At 42.0% G+C, this 8267-nt stretch overlaps 1 long non-coding RNA gene across 1 annotated transcript; it reads left to right on the plus strand.

The window, feature by feature from the left end:
• The first annotated feature begins 5375 nt into the window (after positions 1 to 5375).
• On the plus strand, positions 5376 to 7784 carry LOC130181761 (uncharacterized). Its single transcript, XR_008829630.1, has 3 exons — positions 5376 to 5490; positions 6450 to 6542; positions 7526 to 7784. It is a non-coding gene; the product is annotated as an uncharacterized LOC130181761 (long non-coding RNA).
• The last annotated feature ends 483 nt before the right edge of the window (positions 7785 to 8267 follow it).

Genomic DNA, 8267 nt, shown 5'->3' on the forward strand with positions numbered 1-8267 from the left:
GTGTGTGTGTGTGTGTGTGTGTGTGTGTGTGTATGTGTGTGTGATATTATCCAGAAACCTAACGACTCAACACTCTCAGCCTGTGGTGTTGATAGGGGTGGGCGGGGCCTAAACTTTGGAGTGACAGGACAGCCACTGACAGAAGACCTGCTGACAGCAACAGACAGAGAGAAACACACTCACGCACTCTGTGTATTTGTGTGTGTATTCACTATATTGTTTCTCACAATATGTCCATGTATTTAACTGTATGTGTGTTACACAACAAAACACCATCATCATCTGTCAAACACACATATACACTGACCAGTGTCACCCCACCTCCCAGCAACCCCTCCAAAAAACACCACACATCTTCAAACATCAAACAGCGCCCTTTACCGGCTGGACAGACTCCCTCACCCCATCCAGACCTCCCCTAACCTCCCCTAACACAAACACTCCCAGCGCCTCACCCCTGACCTCACACTCACACCCAGCACCCTGCAAAACACTAGCGAGGCATTCCATCACTGCTCCTCCTGGCACATGTAGAGCGATGCTTGGCCTCCTTATCGCTCTCCATACCTAAACTTTTACAGTAGGTTAATATATTTGATAAACATATTTTAAATCCTGAAAGTGTCAACATAATGTAGAGTGAGAGGAACATTAAGATATTTCAGTGTAAATATTTTATGCACAAACACTGGCAATGATTGTTACACATTTCTGCACTAAATTGACAATGAGGATTATGCTGTTCAGAAGATATTTCTTTTTGATTGATAATATATACAGTACATATTCACAATATTAAAAAATAAAGTCTAAAGTCTGTTTTTAGAGGATGAACCACAGCGTTACACAAGGCAACATGTTCTGTCATTACCATGAACACACACAAACACGCTGTATGTCATGTCCAGCTCTCACGCCCTCGTTTTATGGCACTGTAGATTATTATTTTTTTAATCCTACATATATTGTCCTGCTGCTGGAAGTACTTAGTGGAGGAACACCTTTGTGTTGATCCACAGCTGAAAACAGTCCCCAACAAACGTACTATTTCCTATTGTTTCAGTAGAGTTTGTTAAAAACCACAGTGCCCTGCTGTTTTAGGAAAAATCTATCAAAAACAAAAGTATATACAGGTGTTGTTTGTTTCTCAAGATGTATATCTGCGCAACAAACTAACACATTGTTGGGATTGGTCTTTTATGGTCTTTCATATAATAACAAAAAACAGAACGTCATCCACCTTAAGGATGCTTTTATAATAAGAAAACATGAGAGAAAATGAAAACATACTGTATCTCTGATACTGACACAGGGCACAAACAAGCTCTCTCTAACTGTCCACAACTCTGTACACAACGCTCCACCACACACAGAAGCATCCGCCCACACATACACGTACACACACAGTGTTTCCACCACCTGAGCCACATGACAGCGAGGGCCGTACACAAAGCGCACCACATCCCTATCATAACGTGTCCCTCCTCAAGACACCCAGGAGGATCCTAGTCTGTCATTGGCTCTCATAACGGACTGCTTTTCAACAGCAGTGGCATTACACCTCTGTAATTAGCCTTATTTAAGGTCACTAATCTCAGCTGAGATGACTCTCTGTTAACGCACACAATAGCCCCCCTACTCTTCCCCTCTGTCCCAGGCTGGCAGTTTGGAGCTGCTGGATCCCACCAACATTGACTGCAGTGGGTAAAAAAAAGTGTAGATTTTTGTTAATCTTTTTGCGTGGCGGTCCTCAAGTGTGAAGACAGTCACAATGACTGTGAGTGCATGTATGTCTGTGTGTGTGAGAAAAAGAGACTGAGAGTTAAATTATTTTTAATAGTGATAGTGAAAGTGTGCATAATAATAAATATGTGTGTTTGTTAGAACATGTATGCATGTCCATGTTGTTTATGTATGTGTGTGTGTGTGTGTGTGTGTGTGTGTGGGAGTGTGTGTATCTGTGTCTGTCAGTCAGTAATTTGGTTGGGTTGCTCGGCAAGGCTTGTGATCACGCAACCTTAAAGACTGTGATTAGGAGGACACACACACATTCACACACATAGTAGACAGCAGATCCCAGAGTGCAGGAACACACACACACACACACACACACACACACACGTGTGCACACAAATAGACTAACTACTCACCAGTAGTTGCTTTGCTCACAGGCACACACTCACCCAAACCAGCACACTCTTATGCTTGGACTCCTGTGAAATGACACACACACGTCTCTGGATGCTCTCTAATTTCCTGAGGGTGAGCCATGAGCCGTGAGCTCGTGATGTAAGTCATGATGATGGATGTCTATTCACGCTCGGTGGAAATTATACAGAGAACCTCATCCCAACACACTCGCACACATTCATTCCTGACAGGATGCGTCATACAACGAAGGTCAGGGAAGTTGAAGAAAAATGGTAACGCAAGGCACCTTTGCAAAACACACTTTAATCTGCAACTGTAATGTCATCATTACTCAGGACTATACGTTCCGTGTAAAAGCTGTATTCAGCCTTTTGGGACAACTCACAGTGAAGTCGCAAGGATTATCAAAACCAGTCCAAGTCTAGTCTCAAGACAATTGAGACAAGTCCAAGTGAAATCTCAAGTTTTATCTAAGCAAGTACAAATCAAGTCTCAGGACGATAGAGAAAGGTCCATGTCACATCTTAAGAATTCTCAAAGTCCAGTTAAGTCTCAAAACTGTTGAGACAAGTCAAAGTCAGTTCTCAAGTCTTGTCCAAGCAGGCTTAACTCAAGACCCAAGTCAAGTCTCAATACAACTAAGACATGTCCAAACTTAACTCTTGTTGTGTGGTTGTCTTGTTCATGTCTTATTGTTTTCATCTAAGATTTTACCAGGTCACAAGTTGGGACTTAATTTTCTCAAGTTAAGTCAAATGGTTAAGGAGTTCCACAGCGTAGCTCAAATGTCTGCCCTGAAAGTCTATACTTGTTTTTGGATCACACTTTACAAAGAACATTTAAATAGCGTGACTATATTATTCTGGCCGGTTTTGTTATAGAACAACATGATTGTGAACACTCCCCACAGCTTGGAAAAGCACTCTCATAGTTTGTGGGTTGAGTCACACATAGCAGGTTTGCAAAACTATCTATTTTGTGAGATTCTGTGTCAAATCTGGAATCTGCCACTTAGAAATTTTGGATGATACGCTGCTATAAAAGCTGTCAGCGATACATATCTCCTTAGACTTCATTCAGCAAAACAAGCCTTTATGCTGAAACAGGATAGTAAAGTGAAGTTCAGTTTTATGATAAAGGCCTGATTCAGTGTTTACATTTTTAAAACCCTACCATCCCCGTCAGCTCTGCGAGGGTCTGCAGGGCACCAAAAATGGCCGACCTTCTGTTCCCATGGACTTTAACTACAGGCTTCAGCAGAAAATGACCACCTTAAGTCTGCCTAGACCGCCCTGCATGCCGACCAGCACCCCGGAGACTCATGATTGGCGGGCTGGTGACAGATGTATGCTTTGATTGGTGGGGGCCGTAATTCAGGCTGTAATTTGCAGAGTGGAAATGTAGGTGACTGAGGAGTTTGTCTTTGTGTGTGAGTGTGTGTGTTTGTGTATGCCTGAGAGACAGAGAGAGAGACAGAGAGAGAGAGAGAGAGAGGGAGGAAAAACAGCCATGTCAGAGTGGGATGAACATTCTACAAGAAGATGTTAGATACTGTTTTCCTTCTTCCTTTTTACCCCCCATCCGACCGAGAACACTTTCCACCAGCTCTATCTTTACAATGGAAGCATGACTGTAAGTCGTGACATCACTTCCTCTTGAATCCCCTTTGACCTCCTGTGGTCAGGGAAATGAGAATATCTTCCCACGAGTTGGTGATGGTGTGTTCGGTTTTATAATTACACTTCCCAATTCACGTCAATAACATGTTACTGTGGCAACAAGGTCAAAGGTCAGGCCGGTTGTGTCGATTTTGAAAAAAAGAAAGATGATATCAGTGTCTTTGGTGAACTTGTGTCTGTTTGTGTGTGCGCGTGTGTGCGTGTGTGTGTGCGTGCGTGTGTGTGTGTGTGTGTGTGTGAGTGACAGGGGTTAAATGCCGTAGAAGGGGACTTTTCTCTGAGAGGAAACAGTGGTTAGAAACGAGGAAGTGTCTCCTCATTTTTATTGTGGCAGCAGCCAGGAGATAGCTGCCCAGCTGCAGTGCTGAAAGACAGGCAGCTCAGAACACACATACACACACACACACACACACACACACACACACACACGCGCGCGCGCACACACAGAACACCCCACCTGTTTCTCTGTTGCGATCGATAGCTGCTTTGATGCTTGGGAGTGTGGGGGTGGATGGGGGCAAGATGGGGGCGTTCGGATACAGGGCTACATGGCCCATGGGACTCACGGGTGTCAGAGCCACTTTGATCCTCATTACTACCCTACATGTAGCATTCTGGTCTCAGGAGGCGGTACCATATTCCCTCCATCACCCCTCTTCACACCAACTTAGCCACTCAACCGTCCCCCTTACCCCTCGCCTCTGCCCCCAGCCCCCATGCTGATCCTCAGGGACAGGTTAACCAGATACCAGGCCTGGAGAAACATGGACACTCTCACGGTTAAAACTGCACTGAATATTACAGACCTGGCACACAGGCTGGAGTTACAAACCAAAACACACAAACGCTGTGTATGCCGAAGTATGCATTTACGTGGGAGAACAGTTTATCAGTTTGGGAAATATGACAAGTCACTCTGTTGTTAGATGATAAGGTTGATACCACTCTCACATCTATACACTGGACATGAGGCTGCAGTCATCTTAGCTTAGCATAAAGACTTTTATAGACTTTATGTAACAGTGTCAAGTTGTGGTTTTACAAGGGGTTATGTACCAGACTATTTAGCTTTGTATTTAACATAGCATAATTTTTCAGTTCATTGATTCATATTTAAGTTTATTGCTTAAAGACTGACAGCAATATCACTTATTTGAAATCTGGCATAAGTTGACAATGTTCATGCCAACAGCAACATTTTGGGTGTTTTTAGTTGTGTCAGTTAGCAACATGGCACACTAACACAAATAATGTGGTGATTTCCACTATTATCATTATAAAACATTATAACATTGCCAAAGAAAATGCTTGCTCTTGTTGGCTGTCAGATGCCTTAAAATCATATTACACCATACAAAGATCTGACTAACAGTTTAACTATTATTCTAAACAAGTGAGCTGAGGGTAACCAAACCAAAAGTACTTCTGTGTAAAGGGGCTCTTCGGCCATCTTTGTGTTTACTTGACAAGAGGTTATGATACGCCCTCTGAGCAGCACTACGTCTTCAGGGCGGATTGGAGGCTACAGTGAGTTGCTATCAGAAAGTGACGAGACGGGCTGGAGCTAGCTGGTGAGCGTGCTAACGTCAGTAGAAGAAAAGACGTGATAGAGGCAAGAGTTAGCATTAGCGTTGCTTTCCACCTCTGGATACAGCTCTTGGTGAGTAAAGGAGCGAAGTTTGATGCTGAACTTGCAACATTTCTTTTAAACTGTTAAGTAAACAGCTGTTAATGCTAACGCTGGCTATGTAGCAATTGCAAAACTTACAAATATCTCCTTTAAAGCTGCAATCTTTAAGATCTCCGTTTTGATATCTTTGGCGACCCCTGAGGCCATATATGGTAATTGCTGGTTTGTTTTTGAACCACATTTGTGTGAACACACATCACTAACTCTGTGTTAGTGACTTGTGTGGCTTGTGACTTTGCAGGTGAGTCATACGAGACACCCAGGTCATAAAACTAAAATACAAGGACTTTTATAGAATTGCATCAGTGGGTCAAAGGCACAATCACCATTGTTACCTCATTTGACCATAAATAATGACTTATAATGAAAATCTTCTTTAATGCTGTGTTGGTGAATAATAACTCAAGTTAAACACAAGTTTACTAGACTTAAACAGTCTTTGAAAAACATGTGATAATGTCAACACAGCCTACCTTGATTTCCCTTTGTAAGTTGCCACTGCACAACCAGATTGATACACCCTGATAAAGCAAATAGCAGACTTGGCTTTGTGTCATAGTGTTCTCATACTTGGAGTGTATTGTTATTCACGAATAAATATTAATACAAATATGAATTTTGTCCTACAGTCAGTTCAGATGCAGAGCCAACGCTGACCTGCTAGTGTTTAATTAAAAAAAAAAGGAAAAGTATTGCATAAATATCACGCTAACCCTAGTGTATATACTATATATACACATGAACATTTCTGCAACTGCATCCTTGCACTAATACCCATATGAACATGTGGAAAGTCATACGTGTGCACAGATGGATACCCACGCATACAAATACACACACTTGTGTAAAGGTAATTCAGTAACATTAGCGTGCCTGAACATAATCAGATTTATGACTGCCTGGTTCATACAGAGTTGAAATGTGTTCAGGTTGAAACTAAAGAGGACTGACACGGTAACCACAGCACAGAAGAACAGGGACGGACACAAAGGAGAGCAAGAGAAAAAAGCAAGTGATGGAAGGTAAAACCAAAAAACTGGGTCTGTGTTTGTGGGCTTGTGGTTTCAACGACAGTCAAGGCTGACGGTTGTTTCAGAAGATAAAGAGGGAGATGAAGAGGGCATAGAGAGAGAGATACAGAGAGAGGGATTGAGAGAGAGAGAGAGGAAAGCAGAAAGAGAAAGAGACACATAGTTCAGCATGAAGCGGACAGCAGGACGAACAGTGAGTCCATTGTCCATGTGGCCTGGTTAACATTTTAATGAAGGAGCCACGTCCAGAATCCGGCCACTAACTACACACTGACTCACACAGTGATTAATACTCTGCAAATACGCTCAGACAATACCACAGCTAACACATGAAAACATACAGACGCACTGTGGACACATGCCAATAATACACACACAGGAGGACACTCATGCACACAAACCCATACCTGCAAAAACACAGACATACAGTACAATCACATAGATGAATACTCCAAGGGTTTATTACAACTTATTTTCATAGTCTGGGCCGTCATTTCCTTCAATTATGAAAACATTAGTGACCAAAGTAACTGATGTAAAAACACAACAACATCACTACAATGAAGTGTGACAGGTCAACATTGTCTAATGTTATCTAAACCCTTTAATTAATATTTTATCACTACTGCTAACAAGCTAAACTGCTAGCATGTCTACTACTTGCTGGCCCTTGCTGACTCAGCAAGCTACAATAACAGTGTTACCTTAAACACCACACTTGCTGTGTTCTTGGTTTATGAGATTTGACTTTTAAAAATTTCTGATGCTTGAAAATGACAGTTGTTGTCCTTTAATATGATTAAGCTTTGTCTTCTTCATTATTATTAGCGATACATTATGAACAGCTTCGCCCAGCAACAGACCCACAATTTTGCAGCTCCACTCATGGACATTTACAATGAGTTTCAGCTCATTGTTTAGCTGTCTGGGCCACAACTTTGCTGTTTTAGTTCACTCCCACGACTCATTTTCAGCTGTCTTCAGTGAAAAAGCTCCACAAACCTACAGTGCACTACCTGCTCAGAACACAACGGACACAGTTATCGACTGGCGGGTGAACACAGCGGAGCGTTTGGCATCTAAAAAGCCAAAGACCAAAAACATGACAAGATGGGAAAAAGATGAAGATTATAATTGTATCATATAAACAGTACATACTGGAGAGAGGCTGCTGCATGTCTTAATGTTGCATGTATAGTGAAAAGGTACTACTTTGTCAAATTAAATTTAAAGAATAACGGCAATACTAAAGAAACTTCTGGAGTCTTTTTTCTTATGATTTCTGAGCAGGTTAATGGAAGTTTATTTGTGATGGACATAAGAGGTATGCTCAGAAAGTGTTAGTCAACCGAATCTGTGTTCAGATTTGAGCTATGACACAGATTTTTGACACAAATTGCCGTAATCAGGCATTTAAGGCTTTTTAAATAAGCGTACCTGCTGCTGCTGCTGCTGCTGCAACTGTTGCTCATGTTGATGAGCAGGCCAAACTACAATAACCTACTTCCGGTAACTTCCAGTTTCTTTGTTTTTATGACACCTGCATGCACCTCGCCTTTTCACTGTATACTGTATAGTATCTTTGCCTCACATCTCTCCCCCCACGCCTCCTCAGCAAGTCTTTCTGCTTTCCTTACAGTGTGAAAACCTCTGGAACAACCTATAGACTATAAACTTTCCTTACATGAAAAGTGCACTAATGGTATAAAAAGTAGC

This window comes from Seriola aureovittata, chromosome 14, assembly GCF_021018895.1.
Source record: "Seriola aureovittata isolate HTS-2021-v1 ecotype China chromosome 14, ASM2101889v1, whole genome shotgun sequence".
Taxonomy (NCBI): domain Eukaryota; kingdom Metazoa; phylum Chordata; class Actinopteri; order Carangiformes; family Carangidae; genus Seriola; species Seriola aureovittata.